Source organism: Oryctolagus cuniculus, chromosome 6, assembly GCF_964237555.1.
Source record: "Oryctolagus cuniculus chromosome 6, mOryCun1.1, whole genome shotgun sequence".
In the NCBI taxonomy this organism is placed as follows: Eukaryota; Metazoa; Chordata; class Mammalia; order Lagomorpha; family Leporidae; genus Oryctolagus; species Oryctolagus cuniculus.
The window spans coordinates 4231618-4256020 of record NC_091437.1 but is presented as its reverse complement, the minus strand read 5'-3'; the positions used below and the strand labels follow the sequence as shown (position 1 = coordinate 4256020).

The 24403-nt window shown below is 52.2% G+C and overlaps 1 protein-coding gene across 1 annotated transcript in view; it reads left to right on the top strand.

Annotated features, from left to right (window-relative positions):
- The window catches only part of MCC (MCC regulator of WNT signaling pathway), a 446323-nt gene that overhangs the window by 98994 nt on the left and 322926 nt on the right, over window positions 1-24403 (top strand). The gene's annotated exons all lie outside the window — the stretch shown is intronic.

The window sequence follows — 24403 nt, the reverse complement described above, 5'->3', positions numbered from 1 at the left end:
ATATAGAAGTAAAGAGGCATCTTGTGGGGTAGCGTGAACACACCAACAGGGGAAGCTTCTGGACTTCCTACGTGTGCTGCAGGGACAGCTGCTGCCCTCGGGAGTGTTTCACGCATCGCTTCTGCTTCCCTTCTCTGCTGGGTGGACTGGGGCAGGAAGGAGTCATTTTCCGTTGTTTGTTTTACATACATACTGATTGGTCTGGGTAATGAGGCAGTGCCGCACAGCACACACGCGTGCACACACACACACATGCACACACACACGCGTGCACTCACACACACCCTGAGCATGACTCCTGGCTGTAGAATCCTCTGGTGCATTATTATTGAGAAACTAAGCAATGAATGCGTCCACCTGTCCTTTAGGTCTTTTTGCTGTCATGGATCCCACGTCAGCGGTGAGTCAGATGTCTGGGAATGCCTGTGCTCACAGCATGATATGTAGAAACACTTGAAATTACATTTTTCAGAAAATAATCTATTCTTTAAGCAAAAACAAGGGGGAAAGACAGGCTGAACACCATAAAAATCTGTCCTAACCTCTCTGTGCAGAAATAATTCCTGTTTGCATTTGGTGTGCTTGCTGCTTGTCTCGCTGTCTCCCGTCCCACACCCTGCCCTGTGCACATGTGGTCGCGTGACTCAGCCGGGACGCTCAGAAGACGTCTATGAAATGAAAGATGGCATGGAATTCCATTTGCTAAGTCACATTTTCTAATTTTCCTAGCAAGAACATGATTTCTTACGTAAATCCTTAAGTGTGCACACACACACACGTCTGAGGGTTAAGTGGGCCTACCGTCACTACAGTAAGCTGTGAATGTGTTTGGAATCTGTGTGTCCATGTAAAATGTTAAACGCCTGGGAAGTGACTGAGGAGGGTGGGTGGTCCCAGGTGGCCTGTGGGACCTCTCCCCCGTTCCCCCACTTGCCCGAGTCTCAGGAGAGTCAGACACAGCTACAAGTGGTGGGTTGCTGCTCTCTCCTCTCTGTCCTCCTGTGTCTGTTCAGAGAAATCTAGGACCTCCCGTCCTGGGGTCAGGGAAGCCCTCTCGGCCGGTGTGGCTCCCACAACTGCCCCGCAGCAGTGTCCACACTGCGTGCGTCTCAGCCCTCACCCCTCCTGTTGTCTTGAACACGCCCCTGCCGCCTCGTCCTCACCTCCCTGCTGGCCCTGCCCCATCACCTCCCTGCTGGCCGCTCCCACAGCTCCTTTTCTGTCCACGTCCGGATCTCTGGCATTGGACCCAGCAGACGCTCGCTGTGGCCGCACCTCGTGCTCCCGGGGTTCCGCTTCCCTTGCTCAGCCTTTTCTTTTCTGCTCTTCTCCATATCACGTGCAAAGTCCGGGATGCTGAGAGGTTGTGTTGCAGACGACTGCCTGTGGTCCTGTGGTTTCAGATGCTGCTCTTATACAGGGGACTTCCCCGTGCACACGTACCTACGCGGACCCCCTTGCTTTCCCGTGAGCTCAGATCAGGGAAGGTTGCACACAGTCCTGCATGTTTTAGAGACCTCTCACCCTTAACACCATCAAAAAGAATTTTTCCAGACATCCCCGTCTAGGAAAAGTCGCTGTCCCTGAAGTATCCCATCTGCCTGTTGGCCCTCGCCGCTGTGTCTTGTTGTCTGTTTTGCCATGATGTACCCAGGGTCGGCCCCGTCCACATCAGTGTCAGCTCGCCCACGCCCATGGCTGTAGGCGGCCTCCTGCGTCCCTCTGGGCCTCAGCACTGCCTCCCCTGCCCTGCAGTCAGAGGGTCTCCTGAGATCATGGACTCGCTGAGGCTGTTCTCATGCCAAGACACCGCAGCTTCCGGATCCCCTGAAAATGAAGTCGAGCTTCCTGGCCACAGCCTGGCCCAGCCCCAGCCCTCCAAGAGGATCTCAGAGTGACTGCCCTGCCTTACGGGCACGTTCCAGCCACTCCAGCCTTCCTGCTACTCCCCCCACATGGCAGCGTCCACCAGCTGCAGCCCTGGCTCTGTCCCTTGGCCTAGAACCGTCTTCTTTCCAACCTTCTCCCTGGTTGGCCGGCTCTTTCCTGTGACTTGGTTCCACCTCAGTGTCCCCTCCTCGGAGAGGCCCTCCCTGGCTGCACCAGCCGGCCCTCATCCACTCCCTCGCTGCTCCCTGCCCCTGCCTTACCTGGCGCTGCATCGGGTACCTGCTGGCACCTCTCTTCCCTCTCCCCCTCTGCACACGGAAGCTCTGCTTGAGCGCTGGTGACTGCGATTGTCCACGGCTCTTTCCCGTCGCTTAGATCGGTGCTTGGCAGGAGGCGATACTCAGGTGTTTGTTGGATGCTGATCGAATGCACGGATGAGCAGTGCCCTGTGTGGATGCCTTTGAGGGATGCACAGAAGCCCAGCGTACAGTTCCAGACCTGAGGCACGTGCAGTTTAATTGCAGATACGCAAGCACACGACAGACTAACAGCAAGGGTTAAAAGACAGCTAGAGAACTTGAGAAGGCAAGGAAAGTGCAGAGGATGCTGGTCTCTGGGGAGAGCTGAGATGAGGCCGAGGGTCCAGGGTGGAGAAAAGCCCTGTGGAAACTGAGCTTGTGTGGGCCTGGTCGGAAGAACTTCAGTGCTGGCCCCGACGCTCACAGCACGTCCAGGCCCAGGAGCAGAGCTGGCCGGGGCCGAAGCTTTTGTCCAGGCAGGACGAGCTCCGCCTGGCAGGCGGGTGTCAGTGACTCCATTTTCCCCAAGAGTTCTCCATAGAGATTCTAAGGGGTGGTCATAGATACCACGTGAAGAAAGAATTCCTTTGTCAAAACTTTTGAAGGCTCTGGGTTAAACCAGGTTAATAGCTTTGTGCATTGCACTGCTTCTCTGAGCCTTAGTGTGCTAGTGCCACTCCCGAATCTCGGGGGAAGGACGGAATGGGTAGAGTTCCCTACCACTCATTCTCAAGCTCTGCTCTCAGAGCTGCTCCTTGGCCCTGCATTCTGTACTCAGAAATACCTGAACGGCTGGGTCGTGACAGATTTTTATAGCCGTTATAGTAAGTCATCTTCAAAATGATAGTGTCACATTCTCGTGTCATTCAGACATCAGCTGTATAAATAGTTACAGCAGTAGCAGTAATAGAAACAGCGAGAGGTTAGTAATATCTGCTGGGCACAAGACAATTTGCTGGGCACCTGGAGTGTTGCAGAGAAAAGTCCAGGCTCACCACGGAGTTGCCACGGACTTGGGCGAGGGTCCTGGAGTTGCCATGGACTTGGGCGAGGGTCCTGGAGTTGCCACGGACTTGGGCGAGGGTCCTGGAGTTGCCACGGACTTGGGCGAGGGTCCTGGAGTTGCCACGGACTTGGGTGAGGGTCCTGGAGTTGCCATGGACTTGGGCGAGGGTCCTGGAGTTGCCATGGACTTGGGTGAGGGTCCTGGAGTTGCCAAGGACTTGGGCGAGGGTCCTGATTACTCTGAGCTCTGGTTTTCTTACTCCAAAGGCGGAGTAGTCACAAGCACCCTTCGGCCGTGGGAAGGATCTCACACAGCACCATCACCTGTGAAGTCCCCACGCGGTGCCTGTGCGCAGTGGGTGTTCAGCTGTTGGTTACTGTGGGTCTGTATCATCTCTAGTCCTTGCCGGCCGCCTCCTTGCACAGAGGCGGAGGCTGGGGCTCTAAGGCCCAGAGCCAGCCCCGCGCGGATCTCACTCAGACGTCCCTCTTGCAGGAGGTGTATCTGAGTCCCTGCAGTTTACGCTTGGAGCGCTCCGTTTTGCTGACTGAGATGTAACCTGAAAAGCACACTGCCATCCAGAGGCCTCCCCCGGGGATGAGATACATGGGCCAAGCCCGGAGCAGGCGCTGACAGCCAGTCCTGTTAGCCGAAGCCCGTCCCCTTGGCAGCGCCATGCCGCACACCTGTACGTTATTTTTTAAAGATTTATTTATTTGAAAGGCAGAGTGACAGAGAGAGAGAGAAAGCGATGTCTTCCATCTGCTGGTTCACTCCCTAGATGGCCAAATGACCAAAGCTGCACTGATCCAAAGCCAGGGGCTTCTTCCAGGTCTCCCACGCGGGTGCAGGGACCCAAGGACTTGGGCCACCTTCTACCGCTTTCCCAGGCCCTAGCAGAGAGCTGGATTGGAAGTGGAGCGGTTGGGATTCGGACTGGCGCCCATATGGGATACCGGCACTGCAGGCAGCGGCTTTACTCACTGTGCCACAGTTCCGGGCCCCTACAGCAGGTTTTCTGTATGCTGTCCAACTCCTGGGGAAAACAAATGTGCATTCGTGATAATTATTTGTAAATTTCACTTGGAAACTCAGGCTTTTCTTTGTGGTTGATAAAGACTCGGGATTGGAAAGAAGCAGTCATGGCAGTGGGGATTTGCGTGTGTTCGCAGCTGTGGCAGAGCCTGTGTCGAAACACGCTGCTTTAAGAAAAAGGTTTTTGCTTTCAACCCCACTGTCGGCCTTCCACAAGACTTGCTGTCTAGCAGACAGGTGTGCGAATGCTGTGACACGGAGGTGCGGTGGGCTGGTGACCGCTGAGTGGGCACAGCTCCCTGAAGGCAGCCACCTCCTGGGCTTCGCAGCTCAGTGCTCTGCAGAGCTTCGGGGCACTGCTGTCTTCGCTTTGTTCTTTCCATTTGGTCAGGTCTCAGTGGGCCCAGGAACATACTTGGACCAAATCCCTGTGGTTTGAAAACCTTGTTGTTTAATGCAGCAGACATTAAAACCCGCTCATTAGGACAGCGAGAGTTAATTTATGCCGAGATTAGAATGCTGGGCATAGTTTCCAGTCCCCGTATCTTCAAAGACTCCTTGAAGTGGATCCCACCTGTTGCGTCAGCCTGCACGACAGCTCCGATCGTGCCCCTGTGGTCCTCAAGGAACCAATAAAGTGCTGACGTTTCTTGGAAACACTGACAGCAGGAAAAGTTTGCCTTGATAGCAACTCAGAGTAGAAATTGAGATCAAAGAACATATGTTTTAGGCAGGACGGATGCCAAACCCCACAGGCCTTAGAGAGGAAGGGTGAGGGGGAATTCTGATTCCTGGGCGGCTTTAAAGGAACAAAGCAGCAGCCTCCCGAAGTTTGGCTCAGGAACTTGGTTTAAAAAATTAAAAGCACAATCACTTAACCTACACAAATCTCATCTGGTCCCGATGTACCCTAGTTTTCCATGATGAATGTTAATCTTACCTATTGTTAGTTTTTTTTTTCTGTGCATATATATTTTAAAAAGATTTATTTATTTGAAAGTCAGAGTTACACAGAGAGAGGAGGATAGACAGAATCTGCTGGTTCACTCCCCACCTGGCTGCAGTGGCTGGAGCTCGGCCGATCCAAAGCCAGGAACCAGGAGCTTCCTCTGGGTCTTCCCACGCAAATACAGGGGCCCAAGTGCTTAGGCCAGCCTCCACTGCTTTCCCAGGCCACAGCAGAGAGCTGGATTGGAAGTAGGACAGCCGAGACTTGAACCGGCACCCATATGAGATGCCGGCACTGCAGGCGGCACCTTTACTGGCGATGCCACAGCGCCGGCCCTGTATATATTTTTCTAAGCCCTTGAAACAGGTTAAATTGAGTCAACTGAGCTGGCCTTGTGTGTAGGGTGCTGGCTGGAAAACTAAAAATCAGCTGTGGTTCAAGTCCAGCGTGGGCTCTCGGTGAAGAACTGATACTCAACACAGAGCCTTCTAAATAAAATCAGCCGAGAGAGAGATTCGAGGGTACAGGTGCCGCCCCCCAGCATCAGACCACACTGAAGTCACAGTGGTTTTCAGCACCAGTTGAAGCTCTCAGGAAGTTTGCATGGTTTTTATTTGTTTTGTTTTGTGGTTGTTTTACATACTGGATGCTGTATGTTGTAGAGTAAAGAGTGTGTTTGTTTAATTTATTCTGTGTCTTAATGGGGAGTTAGCATAGGCTTCTGAAAGCCTTTTTTGAAATGATTCATTTATCATTTAAAGGCAGGGTGACAGAGAGGGAGACACACGCACGCACGCACGCACACACAGAACTTCCATCTGCTGACTTACTCCTGAAATGCTCACAACGGTCATCACCCAGAGCCTACCCAGGCACATTGACAGGAAGCTGGATCAGAATCATCGCAGCCAGGACTGAACCAGCACTCCTATGTGGGATGCAGGCATCCCAAGCAACGTTGTAACCCTCCACACCAAGCTCCTACCCCTAAAGTCTAAGTCAGTGAGTGCCATTGCACACTCTGTGGTTGCACACTGAGTTACCACGAAGCTACTCTTCATAGATAATCTGTTCTTTAGGTTCAGTTTGGGTAGACTTGGTCAGTTCTCTGGTTAACTTTGTCCATTTCTTTCTCTTCCATTTATGCAGTGTGTCTCCTGTCCTGTGCACTGTCTGTGTGTCCTGTGCAGTGTCTGTGTGTCCTGTGCAGTGTCTGTGTGTGTGCAGTGTCTGTGTCCTGTGCAGTGTCTGTGTGTGCTGTGCAGTGTCTGTGTCCTGTGCAGTGTCTGTGTGCTGTGCAGTGTGTCTGTGTGTGCTGTGCAGTGTCTGTGTGTCCTGTGCAGTGTCTGTGTGTGTCCTGTGCAGTGTCTGTGTGTCCTGTGCAGTGTCTCCTGTCCTGTGCAGTGTCTGTGTGTGTCCTGTGCAGTGTCTGTGTGTGCTGTGCAGTGTCTGTGTGTGCTGTGCAGTGTCTGTGTGTGTCCTGTGCAGTGTCTGTGTGTCCTGTGCAGTGTCTGTGTGCTGTGCAGTCCTGACATGGGTGTGCATGTGCTGAGTGACGAGGACACTCATGCATGTCTGTTACACAACCAAATTGTAGGCTTTTAAAAGTAGATTGGATGGGGCCGGCTCTGTGGCATAGCGGGTAAATCTGCGCTGGTTCAAGACCGGCTGTTCCACTTCCACTCCAGCTCTCTGCTGTGGCCTGGGAAAGCAGTAGAAGATGGCCCAAGTCCTTGGGCCCCTGCACCAGCGCCAGAAGAATCTCCTAGCTCCTGGCTTCGGATCAGCCCAGCTCTGGCCGTTGTGGCCATTTGGGGAGTGAACCAGCGGATGGAAGACTCTCTCCCCCTACCTCTCTCCCTCTCTCCCTCTCTCTCCTTCTCTCCCTCTTTCTCTCTCCCTCTTTCGCTGCCTCTGCCTCTCTGTAACTATGCATTTCAAATAATGAATAAATAAAAATCTAAAAATAAAAAAAAGTAAATCAGTGGACCAGCTCGTGGCATAGTGAGTAGAGCCACTGCCTGCGGCGCCAGCACCTCATATGTGTGCTGGTTCAAATCCTGGCTGCTCCTCTTCTAATCTAGCTCTCTGCTATGGCCTGGGAGATCAGTAGAAATGGCCCAAGTGCAGGAGACCTGGAGGAAGCTCCTGGCTCCTGGCTTTGAATCTAGCTGATGCGGCTGTTTTGGGAGTGAAACAGCGGATGGAAGACCTTTCTATCTGTCTCTTCCTCTCTCTGTCTGTAGCTCTACTTCTGAAATAAGTAAATAAATAAATCTTTTAAACAAATAAATCAGTGGGGCCGGCATTGTGACATAGGGAGTAAAGCTGCCTCCTGTGACACTGGCATCCCATTTGGGTGCTGGTTTGAGTCCCAGCTGCTCTACTTTTTTTTTTTTTTTTTTTTTTGACAGGCAGAGTGGACAGTGAGAGAGACAGACAGAGAGAAAGGTCTTCCTTTGCCGTTGGTTCACCCTCCAATGGCCGCCGCGGCCAGCGCGCTGCAGCCAGCGCACCACGCTGATCTGATGGCAGGAGCCAGGAGCCAGGTGCTTTTCCTGGTCTCCCATGGGGTGCAGGGCCCAAGCACCTGGGCCATCCTCCACTGCACTCCCTGGCCACAGCAGAGAGCTGGACTGGAAGAGGGGCAACCGGGACAGAATCCGGCACCCCAACCAGGACTAGAACCCGGTGTGCTGGCGCCGCTAGGCAGAGGATTAGCCTAGAGAGCCGCGGCGCCGGCCCAGCTGCTCTACTTCTGATTTACCTCCTTGCTAATGCACCTGGGAAATAAGTGGAAGATGGCCCAAATTTTGGGCCCTTGCACCCACGTGGGAATCCTGGAAGAAGCTCCTGGCTCCTAGCTGTGTCCTGGCCCAGTCCTGGATCATTTCAGCCATTTGGGGAGTGAACCAGAGAAAGGAAGTTCATTCTCTCTCTCTCTCTCTCTCTCCCTCCCTCTTTCCCTCCCTCCTCCCCACCCCGTGTGTGTGTGTGTGTGTGTGTGTGTGTGTGTCTTTCTGTAACTCTGCCTTTCAAATAAAAAAAATCTTTTGAAAAAATAAATTGGCATGTATTTTATGTATTTATGTATTTTCATGACATCCTATGCATAAACAAGGGAACTTTTAAAGCTTGTGGAAAATGAATTAGAAGAGCAGTTTGCTTTGCTGCCAGAAAAACCTGAAATTCCTGTGTAGGTTTTACATAATATGCATTTTGCATGAATTTTTGGAAGGTCCCCTGTATCATGAATTTCAAGGCTTTTTGTGGGTTTTTTGTTTGTTTTTTGCACCACATAAGCTTGTCTGTTAGCTCCATTTTCCATGAGCATTTTAACATACACGCATCCCCGCCACGGTGATCATGAGTCATGCTGTGTCATAGTTCCCGCTTGTATGTTGTCTCCTCTGTTGGATGGTCTGGGGAGGATGGCACAGGGCCCGACACGGAGCCGGCGGTGGGTGGGTGATCAGTCATGAATATCTCTCTCTCAGGGAACAGAGCTTTCTTTATCCACAGCACCTAGTCTCAGGTATAGCAACTATTTGTTGATTTACTGTCAGCCTTCAAAGTAAGGACCCCTTTCTTTGAGGCACAGATGTTTCTTTGAAATGAAAAATGTGTGTTTGGATCTGGGCAATTTTAAAACAGAAAATGAGTCCAAGTTATGAGTCGCAGATCGATTTTGTCAAGATTAGTTTTTCCTTCAAATCTATTCTTCGCCTGAGGTTATAGTTTCAAGCTGGATGAATGCAAGGCTCCCAAACATCGAGTTCATTTTAGCTGATGTCTGCGGGGTGCCTTCAGCGTGACTTGCGTGGGAGAGGGGAGGGCGTGGCCCTGTGGTTTGCAGTTTTCACTGTGGAGAGTCTTCCTCCCACCTTGACTCCAGGGGAGTCTGTGGTTTCCTGCACCAACGCAGGCTGCAAGAGTGAAGCGGTGCAAGGTCTAGAGCCTGGGCTTCCAAGGCCTCTGCAGGCTCTTCACTCTGGGAGTAAAATCTGGACCTGACAGGCGAGTGGAGAGAAAGCAGGAGGCCCAGCCACAGGAGGGTGTGTGGACACCTTCGTCCCACAGGAGGATGCGTGGACACCTTCGTCCCTCCAGCCCAGCTAGGCTGGCCCGTGACTCCAGTCCCCTTAGGGACCCCCGAGAGGCCGAGCCAGAGCCTGCCCACCCGAGCACAGCCTCAGTGGTTGGCCCAGAATCGGGAGAAATGGTGAAGTGTTGCTGTTGCGGTCCCTGAGGTTTTGCAGTGGCTCATCTTGTAGTAGTAGATGTGATACACACGTAGGGAATTACGCTCATGAAGTTTGTGGAAGTACATGGATCAAGACAAAACATGTAGCAGTGCAAGCACAGGGTTATACGGCTGTGATTGGACAGAAACTGTACGAAGCAAACCATTGTGCTGAAGGAGATGGGAACGGGAGGTGCTTGTCCGAAACCAGTCTTGGATGAAATAGAGCCCAGTGATTCCGGGAACTGGGAAGAGCTGGCAGGACGTGGCATAGCAGTGAGGAAACACACCCAGACGGCGCTGAGCTGAAGAGTTTGTCAGAAAATTATTTCACCCATAGCTACATTAAACATCCTTGGGCTTCGTAAAGAGTTATGTGGACATTGGGAGTGCATAGCATGGCGGTGAACATGGCTCACCTCCTTGAACAACAGTTTAATTCATTATTTGGAAGGAACGTGGTAGAACTTGGCAGGTTATTTGTGAAGGTCGTATTGAGGTATGTCTGACATACATGGAGTGCAGCTGGCACTGGAAGAGATTTTCTAGGCGGGTCAGGAGACACCAGAGGGCTCTGCCTCGGCGCTGACTCCCGCCTTCTCAGGGCTCCGCTCACTCCCGTGTGCCTTAGGGCTTTGGTGGAGACGATTCAGAAGCGCCCTGTCCAAGGGTCCCTTTGCAAGCATAAACGTTTCTGTTCTGGTGCGTATTCCTGGGTTGTTGACTGCTCTGCTGTCGTGACTCACAGAGCCTGTGGGGGTCACGGAACGTATGGATGTAAGCCTGCCCGGATCCTCAGGATGGCAGGGGACATATTTTCTGGACCGGCCGTTGGAATGGCTGAGAGAGAGAGAGAGAGAGAGAGAGAGAGAGGAGAGAGAGAGAGAGAGGCCTCAGCCGAGCCTGCACAGGAGGCAGTGCCGCAGTGCCACCACGCCAGCAGGGGGCAGTCCTCAGCACCCAGCGATTGCTTCCATGTGGCACGTCTTGCCCACAGACCTCAGATGTGATTCAGGATCCGAGATGACAGCATCCTTAATAGAACCCTGAGACTGATAGCCCGCAGCACGGCAGCATCGGCGAAAACAAAACACTGTCCTTTTCCCAACCCAGGGAAATGTGACGCAGTAAAATAGAAGATCTGCTTCGATTTGGCCTGTGAGGCTGTGTGTGCCACGAGGAAGGACCAGGTGGTCTTCCCAAAGAGAGAATGAGACAGGAGGACAGGAGTGCACCGGTCCCTGTGCTCGTGGGTGACTCGAGGCGCTGTGGGCTCTCAGGGCGTTGAGCCTGGTGTTAAGATGACCTCATGTGGATGGGGAGGTGCCATGTGTGGTGCTTGCTTGTGAGAATGAAAACGTCTGTGCTGAGTGTGTTTGCACTTCGGCCGCTGGCATGGACTCTGAGTTCTGTCCTTAGGAGGTGGCTTTCTGTTTGTGGCACACTGGGTCTCTTCAGTCTGCCCCACTGCAGACAGGGACGTCGAAAGGGCAATAGAAGAGCAGAAGTTCGTATATTCCTTTTTAAAAACTTCTGAGATTCTCAGGTATTTCTGCAGGTTTTCTTTGAAGACATCACCTCATGTAACTCAACGTGGTGTTCTGTGGTGGTATACGTTCTTGTAAAATGATGGCTCCAATGTACAAGCTGTTTCCATCTTGCTTGCTAATTTTGTCGTTCATCCGTGTGTCTTGCACGACTTGGTGTCCTTTTGAGTTGATGATTTAGCTGTACTAATCACTTCGTTTTTGTCATCATTCACGAGAGCCCAGGTGGTGCTCCCGGCAGGAAGGGTGTCAGGATTCCCGTGCTCACGGCGGCTCTGGAGAACACGTGACTCAGCGGTTACCGCCGTCTTCTCTCCAGGGCGTGATTTGACTGAAGCAGTCGTTCGGGGCGCGTGTATGTGAGATGCCGAAGCCGCTCCGGCTTCAGAGGCACTGGTACAGCGTGGCACAGGTTCAGACAGTTGTCCGTGGAGCCGCGATTCCTTGCTGGGACGAAGGCTCCGCGCGCTCACACAGGGCGCTTGGTTTGGCCAGACTGCGGCTTGCCCACTGTTGCTTCCAGAGCTGCTGTTGCAGCCACAAGGGCTGAGACGCGTTCTGCTTCCTTTTTACCTCTTGCAAGACCACTGCAGATCCACTGGAGAAGTGGAGTGAAGGGCATCCGTTATTGACTGAACCAGTTCAATTTATGTGGCTGTTTGGGAAGAATTCTGTTATGTTTGCTATTTGCTTTATTAAGTCTACCAGCTACAAAAAGCTAACGTTTTTGCTTTTAGCTGAAGGAGAATGTAATCTTGTGTATTTACTTAACAGTCATTGTATAGATGCATAAATGTCGGTTAGAAATAAATTTTAACACACAAAAAAAATTACTGTCACATTCCTCTCAGTATTTATAGCATTTATTTGCTCTTCCAGCTGAAGATCTGGTCTATTTGGATAAAATGTTGCCCTTGAGTTACACGATTATACCCAGACGGTCTAAGATGTCACTGAGCTTCATTCTCTGGTCATGTAATGAGGAAATGGAGACCCAGAGGACTCAGTCACATGGCTCAGGTCACAGAGCTGGCGTGGTGTGGCGTGGCTCAGGTCACAGAGCTGGCGTGGTGTGGCATGGCTCAGGTCACAGAGCTGGCGTGGTGTGGCATGGCTCAGGTCACAGAGCTGGCGTGGTGTGGCATGGCTCAGGTCACAGAGCTGGCGTGGTGTGGCATGGCTCAGGTCACAGAGCTGGCGTGGTGTGGCATGGCTCAGGTCACAGAGCTGGCGTGGTGTGGCGTGGCTCAGGTCACAGAGCTGGCGTGGTGTGGCGTGGCTCAGGTCACAGAGCTGGCGTGGTGTGGCGTGGCTCAGGTCACAGAGCTGGCGTGGTGTGGCGTGGCTCAGGTCACAGAGCTGGCGTGGTGTGGCGTGGCTCAGGTCACAGAGCTGGCGTGGTGTGGCGTGGCTCAGGTCACAGAGCTGGCATGGCATGGTGTGGCATGGCTCAGGTCACAGAGCTGGCGTGGTGTGGCGTGGCTCAGGTCACAGAGCTGGCATGGCATGGTGTGGCATGGCTCAGGTCACAGAGCTGGCGTGGTGTGGCATGGCTTAGGTCACAGAGCTGGCATGGTGTGGCATGGCTCAGGTCACAGAGCTGGCATGGTGTGGTGTGGCTCGGGTGACAGAGCTGGCGTGTCATGGTGTGGCTCAGGTCACAGAGCTGGCATGGCGTGGTGTGGCTCGGGTCACAGACCTAGCGTGATGTGGTGTGGCTCGGGTCATGGAGCTGGTGTGACGCAGCATGTGTAGGTCATGAAGCTGGTGTGGCCTGGTGTGGCTGGAACGCTTTGTCTCTTGAGTTGTCTTTCTCCTAATTCACACTGCTGGCTTCTCTCCTCCTTTTTCTCTCCTGACAAGCCTTGGACTCTGGTTTTTTAAGAAAGTTTTATTTATTTATTTGAAAGGCAGAGCTGCAGAGACAGAGACGACAGAGATTTTCCATCTGCCGGTTCAGTGGGCAAATAGCCGCAGTGGCTGCGCTGGGACAGGCAGAAGCAGGAGCCTGGGACTCCACCTGAGTTTCTCAGAGAGTTTATTTTTCCTGTAACAGATTTCAATTCAGACATTTAGATGTGAAAATGCACCCTGGACTTCTGCAGAGTAAATTCTGTTACCTGTCTCCCTTGTCGAGATGATTTAATCCCAAAACCTGAGGTATTTAGAATTTTTTTTTTTTTTTGACAGGCAGAGTTAGAGAGAAAGAGACAGAGAGAAAGGTCTTCCTTTTCCATTGCTTCACTTCCCTAATGGCTGCTGCAGCTGGTGTGCTGTGCCAATTCGAAGCCAGGAGCCAGGTGACTCTCCCGGTCTCCCATGGGGTGCAGGGCCCAAGCACTTGGGCCATCCTCCACTGACCTCCCTGGCCACAGCAGAGAGCTGGACTGCAAGAGGAGCAACCGGGACAGAATCTGGAGCCCCAACCAGGACTAGAACCCAGTGTGCCGGCGCCGCAAGCAGAGGATTAGCCTATTGAGCCGCAGCGCTGGCCAGAATTTTTTTTTAACACTTTACCTTTTGTTCTGTGCTCTTTACTTAGTTAATATCGTGTTGTGTCTTAGTCTGTTTAGGCTGCTGTGATATAACACTACAGGCCGAGTGGCTTACAAACAACAGGAATCTGTTTCTCATCACTCCAGAGGCTGGGGTCCCAAGGCCAGGGTGCTGGCGAGGCAGTGTCTGTGAGGGCCCTTGGATGGAGCCTTCCTGCTGGGTGGAGGGAGCAGCTGGCCTTCCATGCACTAATCCCGTTCATGAGGGCCTCGTGCTTAGACTCTAATCACTTCCCAAATATCCCTACCCCCAATACCATTGTCTTGGCGTGCTGGGATTTCAACAGGAATTTAGGGAGGGAGAGACAAAGCTTTCAAGCCATAGCACACATCAGAGGATTTTTCCTTTCATGTATCTCTGTCGTTTGACAACTGTAACTAAACCCAGAACCTCAGGGAGGGGAATGCTAACATCTTCTCCCAGCAGCCGGTAAGCCAGTGAGGTAAGATGTCCTCCGTTGTCAAACATGCTGCTGGCCGGCACTGGCTGTAGCCCGGCCTCCTAACATAGCCACCGCCCTGTGAATGTGCACGTCCTGCAGGAATGTGACACGTGCTTAGGTCCCCAAGGCCACAGCCCTGGGGTGGACGGGGTCTCTCCTGAAGGGGAGCGTGTTGATTGCTGGAGCATTTTTCCTAGTCCGTCACCTGGGGGAGAGTGGGACTGACCCGAGGCTCGGAAGTGCAGCTCGTAAGCAGTGGTGGCCAGTGCTTCCTGAGTGCAGGGAGGCCACAGCTGCCCACATGGAAACTGCAGAAACCTGGAGGGCGTGCGCCTAGCGCAGAGGCACAGCCACGCCCAGCCTGAGCCAAGTGTTGCCAGGTGGTACCAGGAGCCCCGTGTTTGTTGATCGTCTTTGTTTGCACGATCGCACACAGTCTCATGAAATGGATTTTAAAATGAACTTTAAAAATATCTCTTCAATTTCAGTGCTGATGAATGGTCTTCAAGGAGAGCAGAACTAACAGAAGTTGTGGGTCAGAGCGAGTCCGCAGTGCACCCAACCGCAGCTTCTGTCAGGAAGACCTGAAGCCAGCAGAGCAGGGCGTCTCTTGCTGTTAGAGGGAGGATCCCACTGACCCGTCTCGTCCCTGAGTGCTGGGACCTGGGGATGGGGGTGGTCACTTCTGATCCTCTCGATGACCTGGTTCCATGCCAGTTCTCTGTTATTTTCCCCTTAGATGTTAAAAGTCTTTTTTTTTTTTTTTTTTTGGACAGGCAGAGTGGACAGTGAGAGAGAGAGACAGAAAGGTCTTCCTTTGCCATTGGGTCACCCTCCAATGGCCGCCGCGGCCGGCGCACCGCGCTGATCCGAAGGCAGGAGCCAGGTGCTTCTCCTGGTCTCCCATGGGGTGCAGGGCCCAAGCACTTGGGCCATCCTCCGCTGCACTCCCTGGCCACAGCAGAGAGCTGGCCTGGAAGAGGGGCAATCGGGACAGAATCCGGCACCCCGACCGGGACTAGAACCCGGTGTGCCGGCGCCGCAAGGCGGAGGATTAGCCTAGTGAGCCGCGGCGCCGGCCAAGTCTTTTGTGATGCTGCCACTTTGCTGTGTCTGGGGTTAAAGAGGACCAGGCATCTGTTCTTGGACCACAGTGTCGAAGGGAAGGCAGCTCTGCTTCGTGATGGCCTGGGAGCAGTTGCAGGGATGAGTAGAGGAAAATCCCCAGGGGACAGTGAGCCATCAAGGACAGCAGTGTGACCTGGTCTGAGACCCGGAGGTGCTGCTGCCCTGTCGTCACAAGAGTGGAGTGAGAGGTCTGCCTCCGTTCAGGGGGACGTCTAATTCCTCACGCCTTTCTCTGACTTGCTTTGATGCTGATTAGGTTACACTCTCAGACTTTCCTCCTGTGATTTCTCCCAGGAAGTGTGTTTCCGGTCATTGAGGGGGGCAGTTGCCGGAGCGAGTCTCAGCTCAGATTAGGAATAAAAGGCCAGGAAACAATTTGCAAAGAGGCAGAGACTTTTATCTGATGGGTACATGGCAGAGAAAGTGGTGAGAGGAGAGGGGGCGGAGTGCCCGAGTGGGACACTGGCTTTGGTCATCCTACTGGGGGGTTCCCAGTGGACACGGGTTTACATATGTATGTTGATTGGCTTGGGGCTCAAGAGAGATAGCGGGGGTCTCCTGGAGACCTACTGTCTCCTTAGGGGCTCAGCCCCCTCCTCTGCTAGCTCTGGGGGGATGATTGCAGCTAACTTGAAGGCATGATTTAAAACTGCAAGGTCCCACAAGACAACCAGGGTCTCCTGGAGCCGGATGGACTCTCCCTAGGGGCTCAGCCCCTTCCCCTGCCAGCTCTGGGTGAGGGTGCACCCACCTGGAGGTGTGATTTAAAGCCACAAGGTCCCACAAGACAGCCAGGGTCTCCTGGAGCCGGTGCGGCTCTCCCCAGGGGCCCAGCCCTTCCCCTGCCCGCTCTGGGTGAGGGTGCACCCCCTGGGTGTGATTTAAAGCCACAAGGTCCCACAAGACAGCCAGGGTCTCCTGGAGCCGGTGCGGCTCTCCCCAGGGCCCAGCCCCTTCCCCTGCCCGCTCTGGGTGAGAGTGCACCCCCTGGGTGTGATTGCAGTCTGCAAGGTCACACAGGCAGCACAGGAAGCTATCAGTGGGGAGACGCCAGTGGGTCTGGAGACGGGATTTCCAGCCACGGCTGGCAGCCTGCCTGTGAAGGACATTCCACCTGGGTCTGAGGGCCCGCAGACCCCGGCCCTGCTGGCCGGCCTCACGGTGTACTTGTGTAGCCTTATTTGTCATTCATACAGAGTACTAATAAAATGATCAGATTTTTACTTGAATTGGCTCTGATGAGTTAGAATGAGAGAGAATTGGGATTGTGGAAGAAACCTGAGGAAGGGAGGAGGCAGGCTTGTGAAAAACGTATTTGGTCTGATAACTTTGCCTAGTTCCTGTCTGATAACTTCCCCACCAGTCTTGCGTGAGCGTGACCAGTGTTTGGGCCCGACTGGCTACCATAGTTTTAAGAACGGGGAACCAGGGCCAGTGTTGTGGTGCAGCAGGATAAGCTGCTGTGTGCAGCAGCAGCATCCCATATTGAAATACCAGTTCAAGTCCCGGCTGCTCCATTTCTGATACAGCTTCTTCTCACGTACCTCGGAAGGCAGCAGGTGATGGCCCAGGTGCTTGGGCCCCCGCCGCCCACTTCAGAGACCTGGATTAGTTCCTTGTTCCTGGCTTCAACCTGGCCCAGTCCTAGCTGTCGTAGCTGTTTGGAGATTGAACCAGTAGATGGAAGATTGTGTGTGTATGTGTGTGTGTGTGTGTGTGCGCGCGCGTGTGTGTGTATCTTCCTGTCTGTCTGACACTCTGCCTTTCAAATCAGTAAGTGAATGGATACATAAATATAAATATAAATATATAAATGTAATAGAGAACCATTCTTAGAGCTGGAATAGAGGCTGTGGCTGAAAGGGGCAAACAACCAGAGAACACCGCACACGCTGGGAATGGAGGCAGACACTAAAACAAGTAGAAAAGGTGACGAAAGGGAACCTGGCACGGGAGGCCCCTCAGGGCATCTCCCGCTAATGTGTTCTGAATCACAGAAGAAAATACCGCATCCACGAAAGCAGAGCGGGATGGCATGATCATTTTTTGTAACTCTGGGGAAAATATGGTGTAAATGATAAGCTCAATAAAAACAACGAAAAACAAAGAGAAGAATATTCTCCAGAAAGAATAGTAAAAAAGACAAATAGAATCAAGGAAGGAAAAGAGGAGAAAAATTAGAGGCTGATGCAGGATTTCTACCACTCGGAGTACAGAATAGAATTCTAGAATTCTAGAAGGAGCAAACGAAGCAAGCAGAGGGAAAGAAGTCATCAGCCAAATTAGTCTGTGACATTTTCCTCCAAACTGAAGGGTGTGTTTCTTTAAAAAAATTTTTTTATTATTATTTATTTGAAAGGCAGACTTAGCAAGAGGGAAGGAAGGACAGATCTCTCTGCTGATTTCTCCTGGAGCTTCTGGCCTGCTCCTATCTGCACCAGTTCCAATGATCATCATTGGATTTCACTTCATGGGCCATCTGTGCACCCTGAATTACTGGGAGAGGATTTACATGGCTGGCTGAGGATTTGAGACTGAACTCATAGTGCATAGGAAACTAAACAAGTGGGGGCTGGCACTGTGGTGCAGTGGGTTAATGCCCTGGCCTGAAGCACCATATGGGTTGCCAATTCTAGTCCTGGCTGTTCCTCTTCTGATCCAGCTCTCTGCTATGGCCTGGGAAAGCAGTAGAAGGTGGCCCAAGTGCTTGGGCCCCTGCGCCCGCATGGAAGACCTGGAAGAAGCTCCTGGCTCCTGGCTTCGGATCAGTGCAGCTCCGGCCATTGCGGCCATCTGGGGAGTGAACCAGCAGATGGAAGACCTCTCTCTGTCTCTACCTCTCTCTGTAACTCTGTCTTTCAAATAAATAAAAAATAAATCTTAAAAAAACCAAAAAACTAAACAAGTGAAAATACAAAAACAAAAAATTATTCCAAGGAAAAATAAGATTGTTCAATTAAATAAAAATAAGTATGGCCCATATGTGATATGTGCTTTTATCATAATTTACATAGAAATAACTTGAATTCAAAATTATTATTGATATAATATTATATATAAAGAGTGGTGATGGCTCCAGTGTTTGAACTCACACCATCCACTTGTGAGACCTGGACTGAGTTCCTGGCTCCTGGATTCAACCCTGGCTCCATCCCAGGCTATTTCCTTGCTCTGGCTCGCTTGTTCTCTGCCTTTCAAAAATAAAAATATATAAAGCAGAAATTGACACCTTGAACAAGTAGGCCAAAAACTCACCAAAAAAACAAAGAGTAAGGATCTGTAAGGTTTAAACACCCAGTTAATTAGTTTGACATAAATGGACATCTTTTCAAATACACATGCAACGTTTATAAAATTTATCATGTATAGGCCATAAAACAAATCTCAGCACATTTGAGAGGATTAAAATAACACAGACCATGCTTTCTGAATACAGTGCAATGACTCAGTAATACTACCAAAATGCCATATGATGGGAAGTGAGGAAGGTTGTTATTTTTCAGCGGTCTCCAGAGAAACAATGGAGGGGTAGGGAGAGCGAGCTACAGAGGGTGTGGGACAGCTGCCCCACCCACCCACCGTGTACTGTTTGAAGACACTGGATTTCCTTTCTGAGAACGAGAGCATTCATTATTAACCATAGGCCTGCAGGAGAACCAGGCAAGCCATGCCCGGGTCCAGGCCAAGCTCCCCTCGTAGAAAATGGGCTTGGGAGTTTCTGAGTTAGGGCAGTTGCGGCCGAAATGGGTGGAACAGGCGGCAGACGTAGTGAGCAAAGAGCAGAGGTCTTGGGGGAGTCTTCTGAGCATGCGCCATGGCAAATCCTGGCTTCACGCATGTCACACGTTCAAAGATGGCTGCGGAGACGCCGGCAGCGGTGTGCTCTGAGCATGCGCCGTGGGAAATCCTGGCTTCACGCGTGTCACACGTTCAAAGATGGCTGCAGAGACACCGGCAGAGGTGCGCTCTGAGCATGCGCCGTGGCAATCCTGGCTTCACGCATGTCACACGTTCAAAGATGGCTGCGGAGACGCCGGCAGCCTTGTGCTGAGCATGCGCCGTGGGAAATCCTGGCTTGACGCACGTCGCATGTTCAAAGATGGCTGCAGAGAGGCCGTCAGGGGTCTTTGGTCCCTACAGCATGCGGAGCTGAATGGAACTCTGCAGTCAGGCTGAGGGGCTCTGTGACCTGTGTAGACCACAGTTAACGAAATTAGCCACAGCCACTCCTGTGCAGTGTTTTGAAGGACCCTGGAAGGATAGCCATCATGGAATTGCAAGTTACTAACAGGGAGGCAGGTGACTATTATGGGCTGTTGATGTGTTAGGGAGCCTGGGATACTTGCTGTGAAGCCAGGGGGTCCTTTGTTGTACGTGGTGATGGAGAGAGACAGACCGATGAGGACTGCAGGGGTGCTGGGAGGGAAAGGAAAAACACACACGATGTAACTGTCCTGAGGCTGGGGCAGAGGAGAGGAAAATACAGGATGAAGCGTTCATTTGTTATTACACTGCGAAAGGGCCTATTTGAACACTGCGTGAATGTGCAGAGCAGACCGCTCCAGTGTCAGTTCCCTCATCCGGTCCCTAGAATACCTTGCCAGTGTGCACCCTGACGAGCCAGGGAGAACTTCATTCTTTAGAAATACACAGAAGGCCAGCCCGGCCTCTCGGGCAGCAGCCTGGGGCAGACAGCCGTCTGGACAGGCACCCCGGGCAGGGCAGGCCAGGCCGCCCGGCTGCTGGAGAGCTTTCTCCCGCTTTGCTCACTCCTTGCTTGTCTGTCTGCCTCGTTCTTCATGGTCACGAGACCAAGCAGAAAAGAGAAACTGTGACCCAGTAGACTGCAGCACTCAAAACCCAGCAGAACCCGTGTGGGGGACCTGGAAGAAGCTCCGGCTCCTGGCTTCAGATCACTCAACTCCAGCCGTTGTGGTCATCTGAGGAGTGAACCAGCGGATGGAAGACCTCTCCCTCCCTCTGCCTCTGCCTCTCTGTAACTCTGCCTTTCAAATAAATAAATCTTTAAAAAAACAACTCAACAGAGAGGAGAGCTGCAGCACAGGGAGTGTAACGCAGGCGCTTCGCTGTTCCTGTGAAAGAGAAGACTCCGCCAGACTCTGGGGGACGCTGCACAGACCTGAGCGACGCTAGCTGCAGGCTCTTCCTGGCGCTGCTCCTGCAAAGTTGACGCCAGGACTGCTGCAGCAACACGAGGGGTTTTCTTATGGGAATGGGCTCGCGACTGTGGAGGCTGGCCAGCCCCGGGGGTGCCGGCTGCACACTGAGGCCCAGGACAGGCAGTGATGTGGCCCAGCCTGGGAGAGCCAGGGATCTCCTGCGGCAGGTCCTGGGGCTCAGAGCCAGGGACCCTGCAGTTCTGATGTGCAAAGGGAGGAAAAGATGGTGTCTCAGCTCCAGAGGAGACAGCAGATGTGCCTTTCCCCTGGCTTTTACCCCGACTGGTCCTTCCAGCTGACTGGGCAGTGCCTGCCCGTCTTGGCTGAGGGCAGGTCTTCCTTACGCAGTCCAGAGACTCAAACGTTCATCTCTTCCAGAAGCACCCTGAAGTAATGCTTTACTCGTATCTGGGTGTCCCTCAACCCAGTCATGTTGACATGTAAATTAAGCACAATGCCGTACTCTAAAATAGCCCATGAATCAAAGATTAAATTACAGAAATTTTGTTTCCTTTTTATTTATTTGAAAGGCAGAATTACAGAGAGAGAGAGAGAGAGAGAGAGGAGACCGAGAGAGAGATTTCTATCCACTGGTTCACTCCAAATGGCTGCAACTGCCAGGGCTGAGCCAGGTCAGAGCCAGGAGCCCGGAGCTTCACGTAGGTGGTAGAGACCCAAGAACTTGGGGCATCTTCCACTGCTTTTCCCGGGCACATTTACAAGGAGCTGGACTGGAAGTGGAGCAGCTGGGACTTGAACCAGCTTACCTATGGGTTGCTAGCACAGCAGGTGGCGGCTTAACTATCCACTGGTTGACTCCCAATTGGCTACAATGGCCAGGGCTGCGCCAGTCCAAAGCTAAGAGCTTCCTCCAGGTCTCCCATGCGGGTTCAGGGGCCCTTGGGCCATCTGCCGCTGCTTTCACAGGCCACAGCAGAGAGCTGGTTTGGAAGTGGAGCAGCCGGGTCTTGAACTGGCGCCCATATGGGATGCCGGCACTTTAGGCCAGGGCGTTAACCCGCTGCGCCACTGCGCCAGCCCCAAATTACACAAATTTGAAAGATTAGCCCAGTATGATTTGAAAATGCAACTCCAGTAGCGGTTGGAGGAAATTTGACAGCTTTTACATATGTTAGATTCTCAGTGTTTTAGGCCCCAATAAGGCAAAGAGGCAAATGGTTGAGACAGGAAAGTTGTGTTGAAAACAACAGGATAGCAGAGAAAACCAAAGACAGGTACAAAGTACACTTGGACAAGGTCAGGCCCTGAGGTGATGGGCAGTTGTCCTTTTATACCCCTGGCCTGAGAAAGGGCCATGTGTATATGCAAAGACCCACGTCCACAATGGCAATTTGGGCCCGGCCAGGCAGGATGGCCCCTCGACAGGTGTTTGTTGAAGTCAGCAATTTATGATGTAGGCCCCTATCAGCCCGGGATGTTCCGGACAGTTGGGACAGGTGGGCGGCCGTAAGAGCCAGCGCCAGCGCCAGCAGCATCTTAGGCCATAAAATTGCACTGTGACATCTTCAGAATTGTTCCTAATTGGGACTTGATTTGCCAGGTGTGAAGTTAACTATTTCTGTCCCAGCAACTCAGCAAGTCCCAACAATGCATAGATTAGAAAACAGAAACAAGGGGCTGAGTTTGTCACTCATTCCAAGAATAGAAAGTGAATGGTAAGAGGCCAGTGTTCGCCTTACTGGGTTAAGTATGATGGCATCCCATATTGGATCTCTGGTTGAGTCTTGGCTGCTCCACTTCTAATCCAGCTCTCTGCTGATGCACCTGAGAAAGCAGCGGAAGATGGCCCAGGTGCCTGGGCTCCTGCCACTCACGTGGGAGACCCAGATGGAGTTCCTGGCTCCTGGCTTACAGCCATTTGGGGAGTGAACTACTGAATGGGAGATTTCTCTCTCCGTGTCTCTTTGTCTCTGTCTTTGCGTCTCTTGCTCTCTTTCTGATGTTCTGCCTTTTAAATAAATAAAGTTTTAGAAAATTACAAACAGTTCTGGTCTCACATAGATCCACACATAACCTTAACCAAGATGTGACAAGCACAGCGTGAGAAAATGAAGTAACAAGTGAATTTTCTTGTTGAGCAGCAGCAAAAGTGCTAAACAAAATACTAGCAAACTCAAATCAGTGATGTATAAACACGCTATCATCATCTATTTTGGATATATTGGGTTTTTCTCTGGAAGACAAGCTTGGTTTAATAGGAAAAAAAAACTTGGTTAGAAAAGTCAACTTTCCAGGAATAAAGGATAGTAAAATTCTGTTTCTTGCTAAGAAACTGTAATCAGTCATTTTTTTGTATTCCTGTTTGTGTGCCCCCCCACACCGCCCCGTTCATTTTCCATTTGGATGAGGCTGATTTTCTGGTTTTCGTCCCAGACGTGTAGGAGCCCTGTGGGCAGCAACACCCCTAGCCGTGGTCTGCTGTTTGTGGTACCTACAAGCTGGTGACTCTCCAGGTCTTCCTGAATGTATGGTCCATCAGCACGCCTGGAGAGGGAAAGATAAACTGATCCTGGGTCCAGTCCCTGCCTTCTACGAGGGACAACACCTGCTACCCTGTCCCCCAGGCCAGCGCAGGGCCTTCCTGAGCAAGCTTCCGTCCGTTCCAGTGAAGCCCGGCCGACACGCCTTCGCTGTGAAGCCTCTTCTCCGCTCTCCCCGGCTCGCCTCTGACTCCCTTAGCCCTGAATCAGCTCTCGCGCTTTCTCATTCATGTATCTGGTGCAAGATAAAAGCTTCCAAGGCTTCCTTTAATTGTTTTTTTTTTTTTTAAAGGTTAAAGACGCTCGCCTGAGCTGTGCTCTCGTAACTAGATTATTAACTGCCAAAGGGCAGACGCTTTGCCTTTTATATTAGATTTGGGAAAGAGCAGAGAATTGTAAGTGTGTTGATTCCCGATGCCCCTGTAGTCGTCTTCCAGGCAGGTCCCGTGTGGAGTTCTCAGGCCTGAGCTTGAACACGTCAGTGCGTCATTGCTTGTGCGCTGATTGTAATGGTGTTGATGGACACACTTCACTGGTGGAAGTGCGTTTCCCTCTGTTTTGCCGCCTATTTTATTGCCTTAGAGTTGGAGGGAGGAGAAGAGGGCTTGCATTGTGTCTGGTGCCCCACTGAAATTCCGTAGGTTGTCCGTGGGAGGAGGGCACGGGTGACATGCATGCCCACACAGGACGTTAATAGACGGTAACTCGGGCTTCTGATGCCTGGGAGGCAATATTATCTACCTTTGTAGAGGATGTGCTCAGAATTGTGGATTTTTTTCCCCAAGAAGGATGGTGAGGCTTTATTTATCATCCTTTCCTGCCCAGGTTTTAGGACAGCTGGCCTGCGTTTGCCGCATCACGTGTTCCCGAGGACGCGCCTTCTGAGGCTCGGACCATGCATCGACCGGGGACTGGCGTGTTCGTCCTGCTGTGGTCTCAGCAGCTTGCTGTGGCCCCTGCTGGCGGCCCCTCATCGAGAACAGCAGTGTGCTGTGGCGGCAGGCGGGCCCCAGCTGCTGCTGTGTTTGGATCCTCCCGGGCTGCTTTCCGAGGGTGAGGGAAAGCTAGATTCTGACAGGGAGCTGCTTCTGGTGTTTTGAAAAGTAGTATGTGTTCGCTCACCAGCAACAGCCTCTGAACTGTCCACATAATTGAAGGGTGAATGGCCTCTGAGCGTTGTGCCATCCAAGGCTACTCACTAACACAGTCTTGGGACCCCTGGACTCTGCGCCATCACCTGCCTGTGCGGGGATGCAAGCCTCCTGCGTGGTGGCCGGAGCACGGGTCTGAAGGGAGACTCCTGCTGCTGCAGGGCTGGGCACCCTGCCTCGTGGCCTGGCTGCGGGTTTTGGAAGGCAAGTAGAGTAGGGAAGCAAAGTCCATCGGACCCCGTAAGCAGAGACTGACTTGGTAAGCGAATGTCGTGAGGTGAGCCTTGTGGCACAGCAGGGACGCTGTGGCCGGGGATGGCCACGCCCCATTTTGGAGTGTCTGGTTTGAGTCCTGGCTGCTCTACTACTGATCCAGCTTCCTGCTAACTCACCCTGCGAGGACAGCAGGTGATGGCTCAAGTGTTTGGGCCCATCACCCATGTGGGAGGCCCATGGTGGAGTTCTTGGCTCCCAAG